This window comes from Pseudorasbora parva, chromosome 4, assembly GCF_024679245.1.
Source record: "Pseudorasbora parva isolate DD20220531a chromosome 4, ASM2467924v1, whole genome shotgun sequence".
Classification (NCBI taxonomy): domain Eukaryota; kingdom Metazoa; phylum Chordata; class Actinopteri; order Cypriniformes; family Gobionidae; genus Pseudorasbora; species Pseudorasbora parva.
Window position 1 is genome coordinate 54403089 of NC_090175.1, and position 15749 is coordinate 54418837.

Here is a 15749-nt window from a genome sequence, read left to right on the forward strand (position 1 = left end):
GGCTGTGTGACATCAAGAAGATCTGAATATCACCGTAGCCGTCTGTGGTCACAGCTGGCGGGGAGAGAGAATCTTAACCAATGCAGGAATTAAAATAACATTCACATCCAGTCGTCTGATAACGAGGGGGACGTACAGATGAAGCACCGCCATTGTGCTTGTTTAACTAATGCTCTGCTCTGAAGAGGCCTGCTGAAAATGACCCGCTGTGTCACAGAATGATGAAAATGAACGATAATGATCCTTGTCGGAGCACCCTGATGCTCGGTGAATCATAGTGGGGAAGAGCCTCAATGGACCAGCCTGTCATCAACAAAATATTGCTTATAGATACTTCAAATCAAGCAGGATCTGGAGGTGGACACATCCTTATGCATCACAGATGAGATTTTAGAGACGCTCACAGATTGTGTTCTGCAGCATTCAGAGCTGTTCTGTTCTGCTCTATGAACTAACTATCTATATTTTGAGTATCGTGACAAAATTATTGAAAATATGAGGAGGGAGGTGTCAATTGAACATGGTTGTAAAATAAATCTAAAAATCTCTAATCAAAAATGTATTGATCACGTCACTCTTTGTATAGAAGATTAGATTTGCTTGTTTCCATTGAAGCTCCAGAAGCTCTTTAGACCATCTCAAATCATGGTTTTGTTTGTTTTGCTTAAAGGAAAGACAAATACTGAGACGTTCTCATATTCATTTACTAATGCTGTGTTCACACGCTATGGGAGAATTATTACTTCCCACTGCTGAAGTCGAGCTTGACGTTTTCAAGTGCTTTTTTGTCGGAAAGAATAGAAATGATGGCGACACTGGGTTTATTCTTGCCAAAATGTATTGAAGACATTTAGTTAATACCTAAAAGAGCATTTTCATTTGTGATCTTAGTTGGACCTCAAGTTCAACAACATTCAACTCAGCAGAACAAATTGTTCCAGTAATGTGATGTATTTATGTCAAATTATATTATACATGCAACTAGTTTTGAATGATCAAACACGCTCTGCTAGACTGGAAAGTCTGATTCATTTGAGTGAGTTGATTCCCTTAGATTGTTCATTTTAATGAGCTGCTTAAAACCCTATTCACTGATTCATTTGAATATATTGCATTACATTTTCCATCTTTTTACCCAGTTAAATACTGTTTTTTTGGCACTGATTGTTTATTATATATTCTTAAACATAATATAATGTGTATGCACGGTTTAAACTTGCAGAAAAGTGAACAGTGTTTGAGAAATGCGGCAGAAGGCAAGAAGTCCAGTGAATAAAGACTCAAAGTTTATGTCGTTTAAATCAAGGCGAGGATTATTTTTGAATGAACGATCCCCATTATAGCAATTTTTAAATATCTCACATCAAATCTTATCAATTGTGGTATTGCAGCTATTGAAAGCGAACAGCCGGGAATCAAAATTCTTAAATATGAATGACTGAGACTCTACGGCTGAGTTTAGTCGCTCACAGCTTTTGCAAAGCCCAAATAAACCCACATCCTCCACTTAAATGCCGCTCCAAACATCTAAACCACAGTTTCCCCAGTCAAACGTGCTTTTTTTGAGGGTAAATTAAGGGCTAACCATCCCTCTTGAGTGACTTCTTTCAAAACCCTGTCAAACATGAAATCAGTGTTGAGTGTCCATAGACTCTTATTTACTCTCGACTTGTCCAGGATACAAGCACAGATAGGGCAGCCATTAGTGTGGCCATTTGCAGGCATTAGAGCTCTGGATGTGTCATGAGTAATGGCACCCTGTAGAAAAATAAAGTGCTTCATGTTGGGGAACCCAAATGCTGATACTGTCTCGATATGCCTCCGCGGCATATCGTATATATATATATATTCATATATATAATATGAAATTATATATTATTATTTAATCTGATATTTCCCTCAATTAAAAATATTTGAATAATAAAAATAAAAAAATAAAATCATGCAAAGTAGTTCACAGGTTAGGTTAGATACGGTGAGGCCCATATGCGGGTTTGTGAAAGCTGATACTTCTAATTTTTGCAGGTTAGAATTTTTTTTTTTAGGAGTTTGTTTTTGGCATTACACAATACCTAACACCCTGTCCTAGCCAGACGTGATGCAATAAGGTTCAATCGAAAAGCAATTTGTATGTCTGCCACATGACTGTTAAATGTGACAAAATCGAACAAAAATCACACAGCCAATCAGAAAAGCCAGTGGGCGGAGAAATAGATAAGTACATAATTTCAATTCATAAATATTACAACCATTTTAACATACATACTTAGTGACTGAAACAATCTTTGTCGTATAATACACTTGTTTGTTCACAACGAGTTGACAGTCTGAACATTTCTTTAATTTATCCTTAATATCTGAAGTATTTTATCCATTGGTAAAAAAAAAAAATCGAATTCACGTTCATTCTACCAATATTAAATAAAGCTGAAATTATCATTGTCATACTCTGTATGCCGCAATGTTGCACAAATAGAAACAAAATATAATTGTCACATATCACTATCATTGCTGGTTAGAAAAAAAAAAAAAAAAAAACATAACATGGAACAACATGGAAAGGATGCATTTTATCACGTCTAGTTAGACATATCGTTCTTCTACTGGTCACACGTCTTCACATGATATGACTTAGCAGTAGTTCAATAAACTTTGGAACACAGTGAAATCCGAAACTTTTTACAATTAAAATAAAAGTCTACCGCTGCATTTTTAAAACTCCCCACCCAAATACACGTTTAGCCAATAATATTCCAGCGGATTTGAATGTGCAAAAAGGATTGGCAGGCAGAGATGATTGACAGGCGAACGTGCAGACTGCAGTCTAAATTGTTTTTTTGTGGATTTACAGAGGTACAAAGTCATTTTATGTGTGGCATTTAAAATAAATCATTTACAGCAGCTTTACAATACAATATTATTAATACTTTACATTGTTTATGAAATGCTGTCTTTCATTTTGCGGCATTCGCCTTCATCAAACTGTCTATTCTGTTAAATCATACCTCAGTTTGATATTAAATGTTCATTTCCTCACTACTTGCGGTCACTCAATAACCATGCCATTTTCCAGAAGACGCCTGTAGGGTGTTGACATGAGATATTAGTGTCTCTGAATGTCTCTCAAATGAAAGAGGAATATTAAATCTCATCTCATTTACTCACGTGGTCTCTCTTTAGAAACACAAATAGCCAAGAAATTCATTAAAATGTCAAATATTGAAAAGTGTTTATTATAAAAAACACTACCTGTTTCTTAAATATGCCTATACCTAATGTATATAAAAAAAAAATATATATATATATATATATATATATCGTTTTTTATCAAATATAATTTTCATCAGGTAACAAGCTGCAAAACAAAAAACAAAAACACATTTGTATTACATACTGCTAAATGAACGATTTGATTTAAATATAGCAATAAAAATTAAATAGACTCAAAGTCTTTTTTGCCAGTTTTTCTTTGAGAAAACAACAGCATTTACTCCTGACACAGTGCAGATAAATGTGAAAGGACTCCGTTTCTAATGATGGCAGTTCATTAATCCTGTGGAAAAGAGAACGGCAGGTTTCTAAGATTAAATTTCATTTGAAGTATATTTGAAGGATAATTAATATTAAAGCTTCCTTTCATTCTTCAGTGTCTGGATACAGGTAGACATGTTATTTTAATATTATGCAATGGAAATAATTCAAGGCTATTTGTGACAATTCCCCTTTTATTAGTCATCTGTCCTCTATCTATAAGCTGTTATTTTGTGTACTTCTGAATAACTTTAATATATTAGATACAGCACAAAGCAAAACAATTCACTTTATAATAAAATATACATTGTAAATCTTTTTTATTTATGTTTTTAATTAGATTTTTAGACCCACACACAATAATACTACTATTATATTCTGTCCTGATCTCTTTGATTAAGTTTTTGTCTTGAGTAATAATAATAATAATAATAATTCATTACATTTATATAGCGCTTTTCTAGGCACTCAAAGCGCTTTACATAGAAGGGGGAATCTCCTCAACCACCACCAATGTGCAGCATCCACTTGGATGATGCGACGGCAGCCATATTGCGCCAGAACGCTCACCACACACCAGCTCATTGGTGGAGAGGAGACCGAGTGATGAAGCCAATCAGGATATGGGGAAGATTAGGAGGCCATGATGGACAGGGGCCAGTGGGCAAATTTGGCCAGGATGCCGGGGTTACACCCCTACTCTTTATCGAAGGACATCCTGGGATTTTTAATGACCACAAAGAGTCAGGACCTCGGTTTAACGTCTCATCTGAAGGACGGTGCTCTTTGACAGTACAGTGTCCCCATCACTATACTGGGGCGTTAGAACCCACACAGACCACAGGGTGAGCACCCCCTGCTGGCCTCACTAACACCTCTACCAGCAGCTCCTGGTTTTCCCAGTTGGTCTCCCATCCAGGTACTGACCAGGCTCAGCCCTGCTTAGCTTCAGTGGGAAACCAGTCTTAGGCTACAGGGTGATATGGCTGCTGGTACTTCATCTTGGGCTCAAAACATTAAATCTTAGAGGGTTATTTTAATACACACACACAGCCTATTGATCTGTTATGTGCAAGTTTCCCAGCCGCTAATGGAGGTTTGATCCTCTTGAGACCCGTCAGTTCAGTTTATTACTCTGAACCGCCGTAAACTTTATGAAAGTCAATGTTAACATCCGTTTATCAGGATAATGAGGAGGGATTTCATCTCAGGATGTGAAATGTGTCCGGATTACGTTGTTTATCCTTGTTTTGGTCATTTGCATTGAGTTAAATGTGAGTGATTAATGCTGTTGACAATTTAAAATTCTGATCTAAATGTATGTAGTTTGTTTTTCTGTCAGCCAGATCATCTGGGAATATCTGATAAAATGAAGTCAAATGAGTTTCTGCCAGTGATGAATTGATTATGAGCCATATAGGACATCCCTCATAATCATCAAATGGTTAATTCACCCCAAAACACAATTTCTGTCATTAAATCCTCACCCTCATGTCTTTGCCATCCAGTATAGGATGGAAGACAAATTAAGATATTTTTGAAGAGTGTTTTCTGACTCCACATAGACAGCAACACAACGACCTCTTTCAAGGCACAGTAAAGACATCGTAAAAATAGTCCATGTCACTGGTTCAACATCGACAAGAAAACCTCTTGTGTGTAAATTACGGTATGACTTTATTGAGGATAAACAAAAGTATTTCAGGTTTGGAAAAGACATGAACGTGATGCCTTTCATTTGTGGGTGAACTAACTCTTTGCGCCCTATTTTAACAATCTCAGCTCATGGTCTGAAGCTCACGGTGCAGGTGCTCATAGGGTGTCACAATACATTTTTGCTAGTTTAACAAAAGAAAAAACAGTCTGTGAACCAGGCGCAGGGTCCAAAAGTGTCTCAGAGTCTCATCTTCCATTCCTTTTAAAAGCCAGTTGGGCTCAAACCATGGCAAATTCACTATTTACAAGGCAGAATTTGTGAGCAGAAAGACTGAACGCTTTTCCAGAGGAATCCTTTTATTTATTTTTATATTTAAAAATGTTCATATTGCACCAGATGTATGATAGGGCCCTTAACGTTTATTGTTGATTATGTTTGAAATGTGATGGTAAATACACTAACCCTAACCCTTATATATCTCGTACCACAAGATATGGCAAGACTAAACTGTTTGCGAAGCACTCGCATTGAGCATGTGTAACGAGTGTGTGTTACATGTTAGTGGACTAGACTGGCAGAGGATTCGTTTCGCAGCAGAAGCATCAGATTTATATTTTAAAATGTGCGTTCAGCACGGCGTTCCCTATTCACCGAATGCATATGATATGCATATGATAATTCATACTCTGAAAGTAGAACTGAAATAAGATTCATTACAAGATGATGAGTTGAAACATTTCAAATGTACCTGCAAAAGTTTTTCTAGTCACGTATTTCATCGAGGATTTCTTAAAAACACTATAAAGTCTCGTCTCGTGAGATGAGCATCCTGACATCCCCAAATTCTGGCGATGTTGTTTCTGTGGTATTCTAAACGTTTTATTAATAATAATAATAGATTTTATTTATAATGCACTTTTCATTCCGAAGAATCTCAAAGTGCAACAAGGGGGGGGGGGGGGGGGGGGATAACAAAAAAATAATAATAACAAGTAAAAATATAGAATACTACAAACAATCAACCAACACAGAAAATAGAACAGAAACAGAGCTGATGGTGAACAGAAACAGAGCTGATGGTGAACAGAAACAGAGCTGATGGTGAACAGAAACAGAGCTGATGGACAGAAAACAGCTGATGGTGGAAGTCTCTGTAAGCTCCGCAGCACACTGTGGTCCACTCCATGTTTCAGATTTCTCCCAGCGGCAGTGTCCTGATGACATCGCCGAGGCACGACAGCTGAAGACCAGATGATGGGTCTTATCATGTGATATTAGCATGTGGTTGCATGGACGTTCTGGGTGGATGCTGGATATGTACAAATGAATATGGCTGAGATCCCTTCTTCAGTGCTGTTTAAGTTTGATCTTATGGAAAAGCATTAGAACACCTCGCCTCTACAAGACACAGGGTTTGAGGAATCAGCATCTGTAGCACACATACTGCAGATCTTTGGAAAAGGTTGAATCTTTACAGTTATGCATTCATTCTGATCTCTAACCCTATAAGTACAAGCATCACTCATGAATAAGCATAATGTAAATGCGAGCAGACAGTCCGCCGTATGATCCGGTCCATATTCTCCTGCACTGCTACTGGAGTGTTATTAATGGGCGGCTCTGCGGTTTCTCCCAGACTTTGCATTCAACATTATTCCCCTTACTGACTTAATGAGCTGCGGCGTGCATTTGGCAGGTTGCCTGATTTTGTTAATGAAGCATGAAAAGGCCAAGCACACATCATTCTGCTGAGCGCGTCTATAATCAGACACGGTGACGGCAATACGTCAGCCCCTCTGCCAAGAGCCAAATAAGTCAATTCCCCGAGCGGCTCAAGGTCCCATTAAGATCTAATACGCCCACACCTGTCCTTCCTTCCCTCTGGTCACTGCAGCAGGCCTATATTTATGAACACAAGCGTCGTTAGACATCTATGTGAGCGCACACTTTAAGGCATGGACTTTTGCTTTGATTCCCTAGGGATTTTTTTGTGTGTGAAATGTACTAATAGTCATTTTAAAGCTGCACCATGTAACTTTTCTGTCTGCTAGAGGACGCCTATTCAAAACAAAGGTGTAGTTTGATGACGCTAGGTTTGAGCTCAGAATCTTGGAACATGTGGTCTTCACCTCACATCTGATGGAAAAGAATCGTGCTAGGACTCATGTTCATGAATGCACTCTTAATAATGCTGGGTTAAGACTGTTGGGTAATTTGTGTTGGTTTATTTGATCACATTTTAAACACCATTGGGTAGTTTTATATTTCCAGTCGTTGGGTTAAACCTGCTGGGTCGCAATGCTTGGTTGATTGACTTGTTTAAATTCGCTCCCAAACTGTCATTTTGAAAGGACAATGCAAAAGGTAAAGCCACTGGTTGCAGATGTTTTGAAAGATTTGAAAGATAAGTTCATATGTTTTCATTAATAATCATTTTAATTAGCATAATTATAGTTTTTTTTTTCTTCTTTGCAGCAACAATTCTTAAGCTTACATGACGTTAAGACGATAAAAGTTTTACCTCAGAATCCGATGCAATGTACTGACTCGAGTTAAGGTAGGCATGTGAGAAGGCATTGTGATTACACAGAACCATGATCCACTTATGAAAATTAACCATGGTGTTGTTTAGGGACAAGTACCGGTACATCGGTACCAAGTACATACTGAAATTAAAAAAAGTAGTCTATATTCGGTCCCGCAGCTGCGTTCAATCGCGTCATGCAGGGCTCCAGACTGTAGTTGAATATATACCAGTGTCTGTGTATATTAAATACTATTTAAATATTAACGTTACTCTTCCATGTTTTGCGTCTCTGTGTGAATGACGGGGGCGTGTGCCCGCACGTACATACACGCGCGTCACACGCTGTCTTTTTAGCCTCTGCCGTGTCACTGAGGACATGAGAATTTACAGTTTCATTTGAGTAAACTGTCATATCATGAACACAGACACTCAAAGGTCACGGCAACCCGTCAAAATAAAAGTTTGATTTAAACGTGAAAAAATTGACAGACTTTTTAGAGTGTGTGATTATTAACATTACTCTAGTGTAAAGGAGAGCAGGAGCGAGTGTTGTGGAGCTGAGCGATTGGCCGCTTGAGCGATTGTTACGCAAACACACTGTTTGTTTAATAGCGGGACTTTTATTATGACGGGCCACAGTCGCCGGTTATGAGTATGAGGTAACGGAGCTCTGTTTATCTTATCAGATACATTTAAGTGAGTTTAAAATGTTATGATGTTACTCTGTGCGTTCACTCACCGTCTGCTATGACTCTTTTTCACACTGCTAAGAGTAAAGCGTTTCTGCAGAATAAAACCGGAAACCGAGGGTAACGCAGTTATGACGCCATTGACAGGCAACTCCCTCAGACCTTCCGGCTCATGGGTTAAAATAGACATTTTCTCGCAATTTACAAATAGTTGGAAACATCTGGGATATTGTACGAACTCAACTGAACAAAATATTTAACACTGATACTGAAAATATTTAGTTGTAATCTAATCAAGCTTCTTGTTGCAATTAATTAAAGTCATTAGCAATGTTTAAATATCCACATAAACTTAAATTATAAAGTAAACAAACAACAAAACAAAAGTAAAGCGGCAGCCCCTCATGGATGACACAAATATATAATATAATATAATAAAATACAAATATATAACAATATAAAGCCTAGGCCTGGTCCTGGTCCTATGCATTGAAACTGTTTCAAAGTTTGTATCACTCCACTTCTAACATTTTTCACAGCGAGTGTCATGGCAAACGAGCAAACTGACATAATGTTAAACATAATACTGATGTTGTACCACAGAATGTAGTTTTAAAGTGAGAATGCAGTTATTTAGACCTCAAATATGGGACTCATGTATCAACATAGCACATATTTGACAGTTTATTTTCGCAGATATGAGCTCCACACCATCAGCGGCCGTTCAGGGCTCATGTGCCCGCCGAGAACAACTCCATCTCCACCAGTTCTTCTGGAATTTGCCGCTGGGTCTTATGTAGATAGTGTTTAAACGAGGTATAATTCATTTTGGGTATATCAAGTGGGCAATCTTTGGTCTTATTAATCTATTAGGCCTGCTTTTTCCAGAGCAAAATCGATTTGGCCATGGGCAAAGTTAAGTTTCATAACTTTATGTTTAACTGAAATCATGTACTAGCTCTGCTTTTACACTTTTCACTGATTGCTTGTGTTTATTTCCTACTCCACATGTTACTTATACATTTATAATGGCTAATATTGTTTAAATATATATGTATACTATATATTTGGTATTAAGAACGGGTCTGTTAGTGATTGTGATTTCGACTTCAGTGAACGTTAGATTCAGGTTGAGAACATTGATCTCTCTCTCTCTCTCTCTCTTTCTCTCTCTGTTTGATATTGCATATGTATGTATGCAATATATATATATATATATATATATATATATATATATATATATATATATATATATATATATATATATATATATATATATATATATATAAATATCAATATATGCAATATCAAATATCAAACAATATATATGTGAGCAATATCACACTATTGAGCTATTAGCATAATGGATATTATTATAATTATTAATATTTACGTTTAATGTTTTATTGATTAAAGCATATGATGGAGACATGTGTGTGTAGTAGTACTCTGACTTGTACTCTGTCAACACATTTGAAGGGTTGTTTATTTTGTCCGAGTCTTAAATGTCATCGTTTTGAATTGGCTTGACTCGGGCCCAAAGCTATCAGCGGCTGTTGGTCGATGCTTTATGTCTGTGTTTTGTGAACTCTCACTTCACTTATCTAACTCCGGTTTGCCCTTGAATGTGCAGCGACTCAATAGCTGAACCCAAATGACAGTGCTGTCGTCGCTCGGCTCTCCCTGCCACACCAGGCATAAAATCTCCCATCCAGCGACTGCACTGTGAAAATGCACTCAGCTCAGTAACGCCACGGCCGCCGCGCTTCCTGAGGCTGGGACCCTGTTATCCCTCTGGACCTGTACAGTAAACAACTTATCACCTCCTTGTCCTCTGTGAGACAGTCGAGATAATGGAACTGGAAGGTCGGGTAGGGGCTGCTTCTGGCAGAGTTTTTAATTTGTAAAGTTTGAGGGGGGTCAGAAGAAAGCTCTCGTGAAAACAACATTTATCGACACATATTCTTGCTTTTTTGTTTTTGTGAAGATGCAACAATTACATTGTGGCCAAAAACAGATATTCAGAGTTACACTGTATTTGGTGATGGACATGTGTGATATGAAAGAATAGGGATGAGATTATTTAATATATATTTATTTATTTTTAAAGTTGAAGTGCAAAATCATACTGCATAAATCAACATCCAGACTGTCACAGTTTATTACTAAATGTTTAATGTTGTTGCAAATTGCATAATTTAACAAAATAATCATAATATGATTTTTTGGTCCAAATCTTGCAACCATATAGTTAGAGCAAAAACTAATGTTGTCATTTGTCTGTCCAAATTGAAAGCCAAATGCTGCATGAATATTGTCTAGTTATCATCAGACCGAGCTCAATTTAAGACTGAACATCGGTCTGGAGAGACTGCTCTGTATTTTCTACTGCACAAGAGGTGTGATCAATGAGGGTTATTCAAATAATTATGTACGTATATTGGAAATAAATATACTTATTTAGTTTATGGGATATAACAGAATGATAGCCATTAAGATATCTATTTGGAGGACAATTTTAGACTTACTATATGTTCTATCTATCTATCTATCTATCTATCTATCTATCTATCTATCTATCTATCTATCTATCTATCTATCTATCTATCTATCTATCTATCTATCTATCTATCTATCTATCTATCTATCTATCTATCTATCTATCTATCTATCTATCTATCTATCTATATATATATATATATATATAAACATATTGTATATTATATTAACAGCAATGTGATTTATCACACAATGTGACAGAAATAAAATGGAGTCACATTCTGTTCATCCAAATCTCATTGTAAATTATTAAATATTGCATTAAAAGCAGCAGATTTGTAAAGGTAGGACTAGAATCATGTATCGTTTTCCTTTCCGACTCTTTCTGTGGCAGGATTACGTTACTCAGGGACATTGTCTCTCGTGTGGGCCTCACAGAGGATAATGTGTCCATAATCCAATGCTCATTTTGTGCCAAAAAGTGCTAGGGAGAAGATTTCATCATGATATTTCCATCCATCGAATCTGTTCAGCATGTATAATGGTGCCGTGATTCATCTGTTCCAAACAGTCAAGACTAATGAGTAATTAGAAATGCGATCATACACACTGGCCCACTTTGTGAGGCGGCTCTTGCACAAGCTTAACATGCTAATTGGGTTTAAATCGCACGTATTGTTCAGCGCAGCATAATCTGGAGAGATGCACGCACAACTCCAAATGATTTTTAATTTCTTTTTACTTGAGAGGTAAAATAAATGCTCTGTTCCAGGCCTTGCGGTAATGCACGTTATGCGTAAACAGATTTGTTTAATCTGCTCGTCTATTCATAACGGTCTCCTCATAACGCACAGCTACAGCTGGAGGAGGAACATGGAAATTCTGCTTCGATAGCCAAATCCTGTGAATAAAACTGTGGGAAGCTACTGTACATGAGCTGAATGTTGATATTACTTGCTGGATTTCTCTCCAGCTTAACTCTCTCAGCTGGAAACCCAATAGCTTTCCAGAGCCATCGGAGGCCCTTGACTATGACAGGAGACGCTTTAGAAATGGAGAGCTATTCATGTTTGCATGCCAGTCACACACACACACACACACACACACGCACGCGCACGCGCACATATTTACACCCTTAAGCAATACTTGTACATTATATCTTGCAATTCTGACTTTCAGTTACAAGTTTAAATTCTCAGAAAAAAGGTAATTGTATTGTAAAAATTCAGACTTTTTTCTTGCAGTTGTGCCTTTTTAGTTTAAGAGAAACACAAAAAAAGTGTGTTGGATTTACATGATTTAATTGTGTATATGTATCAACTAATTTAAACAAGCATAATTTGTTCTTGTAACTTTAACATCATTGAATGAGTGCATATTAAGAGACCCAATTAAGCAGTCTCAGGATGAATTGTATATGGTTCCCTGATATGATTCAGCCATTCAGTTTCATATATTCATTCATCCACTTCAATGTCATATATTTTAATGTTACACAGCTGAATTATAATGCTGCACTAGCTAGTTGACAAACTTTTAACTTGTATTAGCATATTAAATGATAAGCATTAAAAGCTCATTCAGCAAAGCTGTTGTGATATTCCAAGATAATTGAATATTAAACACTATTAAACACAATCAAGTCTCCCCCTATCTCATCTTACTCAAAAATACATAAAATAACACTTAAACATATAAAATAACAACATTTACTCTCACTTACTCTTGCCATATGCAAAGCATGCTGGGTACTAACAAACCCCATCAGTTTCAGTTAATACAAAACAAATCGCTCGGATTAAGTTAACTTCAATTTGACTTTTATTTAAGTGGATTGAACAATCAAATTAAGTTTGGACAAAATATATAGCGACTGTGTTGCTTTCGCTCATATTAATTAAGCAATTTGAACAAGCAGTAAAAAAAAATCAGTGCATAATTGCGAGATATACATTACTCATAAACTCATAATTGCGAAATAATGTCAGAATTGTTAGAAACTAGAAATTAAAAACATAAGTATGACTATGACAATATTTATCACTTTTTATCTTACGTTTCAGACTTTTTTTCTCGCAATTGTGAGTTTATATGCATTTCTGACTTTAGATTTTGCAATTTCAAGTTTGTATCTTGCAATTTAGACTTTATTTCTTGCAACTGCATGTTGTAATTGTGAGATAAAACGTCCTTTCTTTCTTTTTTTGGCAGAAACAGGCTTCCATGTTTACAAGAAAAGCATTTGACAAAGAGAAGTTTGTTTTGTTTGAAATGACAAAACAATAAATATGGTGTAAAAAAATAAAGACTATAATTATTGTATTATTATCAATGCATAACGTTTTTAGTGTCCACATTTTTTAAGAGATTCCTTCAAAATGCTCATTGTGGCCCTAACACTCTGAGCATTTTGAAGGACCCCGGAGTGTGCATGTTTCCTCCTCAACAGTTTGAACCCTGCTGTCAAAAGGTCTCTTTTTCTATCCAGTCACCCAGGCATTGAGAAAGTTTGTGTGTTTGCCGTCAGAACATCGGAGACCTTTAACCGGTTCTTGGCTTTTTGACCCTCTGGCATGTGCAGGTTAGAGCGATTTTCACACTCTGGTGTGAGATGAATTCTTCTAAACTATCAGGAGAGACAAATGCTTGTGCAAAACCTTCAGTTCTTTATGAAGACCACACCATCCAATTAGATGTGCATGCGTAGGCGTGTATTCAGTGCTCAAGGTATGAATAACTTCAATTAAGAAGGATATAATTGCAACTAATTCTCTCTCGAATGACAGCGAGGGTATTACAGGGGTGCATATCGTGTGTAAGTCGGACCCCATGCACTTTGTGTGTAAAATATCACAGCTGTCGACTCTTTCTGTGACGTGAGGAAACAAGTTTTCAGTATTCCCCCAGTGATAGTTAAACTTTGGTGTTTGACAGGTTTCTTTTGCGATTTTATTTATGTTTTTTTCCTGAGAATACTGGAATAAAAAGGAAAAATGTAAAGAAATGTGACAGTAACAGCAGTGTGATTTTGATGAGGCGTCATGCTGTGATTTTTGCAAAAATCTTGAGTTGAAGAGAAAGTGTGAGGCTTCTACTTTCTTGCTGGTTTTTCGTATTGGTGTGGCGTAATCTTATTGTAAAAGTTGCATTTTAAGGTGACTTCTCCGTTCATTTGTTTATGAATGATTTTTCTTTTTTTTTACCTAACTTTGTTGTGTCTTTGTTTGCGCTTTACGCTCGATTGCACGCCTTTATTTGGTTTGGTTAGTGAAGCTCCAGAAAGATTTCCACTCTAAATGCTCAATTGAGAACGAGTCAAGAGCACATGCATTCAGCTTTCTGAATCAGGTCACCCCATAAACAGAGTAGAAGCACAGTTATGTTATGATTGAATGGTTTTAAAGCTGCTTATTTAACATTTTAACAGCATGTAAATCACTATGTCTGCCTCTCAGGAATCTCAAAGTATGTTTCCAGGGTGAACTTTGTCCAGACGGTGGTCTAGACTGGTGTATGTCCTCCTGTTTAAAAGCTGTCAGTAAACGCCTGAGCAGCAGAGTTCATCCGCTGGCCTGCAGCTGTCAGTCATAGGGCCTCGGGAGCGTAACCGTGTCTGTATTATCATCAGCCAGCAACCTCTTAATCTAGCCTACCTTAAAAAAAAAAAAAAAAATACACTTTTCTTTCCCCTCTGCACCTCAGGCTTCTAACACCAAGGTGTAGCCGGGGGATGGTGGTGTGTGTTTCACACTTCCCATTGAAGCTAAATAATGAAAAACCTGCCAGACTACAACAGGAATGTTACAGAGTAAAAATAGAAAGTATGTATGTTTTGTGAAGATCGCATGAATTTATAGTCTCAAAGTCATAGCAGCGTTGAATCGGATGATATAAAACAGAAATATGCATTAATTCACATACAGAAGGAGAACTTGTCAATCCCCTGGTGCTGTAAATGTGTAGACGAGATTCACATGAAAGTGTCAATATCCAGAATGCAGCAGGGAAATTCTCTTAATTAGTTTGGTGCACTTTTCCCAGAACCTCCTCTTATCTTTAATAAGGTACATCTATTTTGTTGATCTAAAAAGAGAGAAAAACATACTATAAATGATGTTGACAAAAAATAAAACTGTAAACACTTAGCGTTTAAGATGGGTGCTGTAGTTGTGGGAATATTAAGGCATCATTGCCATGACTCAGATCCAAATGAACTATTAACTCTCGGTGCTCTATCATACACCCGGCGCATTGCGATGACAGATACAAAGTGTTTTATTTTTTATTTTTTATTTATCATTTTCATGTCCAGCTCCATGTTGTTTAATATTAAATGCGCTCTTGTCCATCTGTTCACCCATGGGCGTCTGGTCTGAAAATCGGGTGTGTTCAGGCTCATTGTTGGCATGTTGCTTTTTTGAGAAACTGAAAATGAATGTTTGTGTTATTTAAGGGTTGTGTTAGTAATATGCACCTATAGGCGGGTCCATAACGCATATACACTCTATTACAAACACGTTAGGCCTAAAACACACCCATGACTCATTAAGAGACTTGAATAAATTGCAAAACAGTAGCGAACAATGCACAATAAAAAGTGCAAAATAAAAATAATTTCAAAGTTTGAACATTTATGGGGCTAAAACATCTTCATTTGACCATGCATTGCATGACCGTTTACAGTAATCCTACACATTGCTCAAACACAGTGTGAAAATAAAGATTTATATAAGGGGTAAATGTAACTCACTCGTGCTTATAGATTGTAAAAAATATATATTTTTAAAATAAGTTACCTGGTTGCCTTAAAATGTTGAGTTCATTGAAATAAAAAATGACTTAATAC

The 15749-nt window shown here is 36.8% G+C and overlaps 1 protein-coding gene and 1 pseudogene across 1 annotated transcript in view; one reads left to right on the plus strand and one right to left on the minus strand.

Moving 5' to 3' along the window:
• The window catches only part of gpc5a (glypican 5a), a 195713-nt gene that overhangs the window by 136327 nt on the left and 43637 nt on the right, over window positions 1-15749 (plus strand). The window lies entirely within an intron of this gene.
• Window positions 4410-4525, minus strand: LOC137074219 (5S ribosomal RNA; annotated as a pseudogene).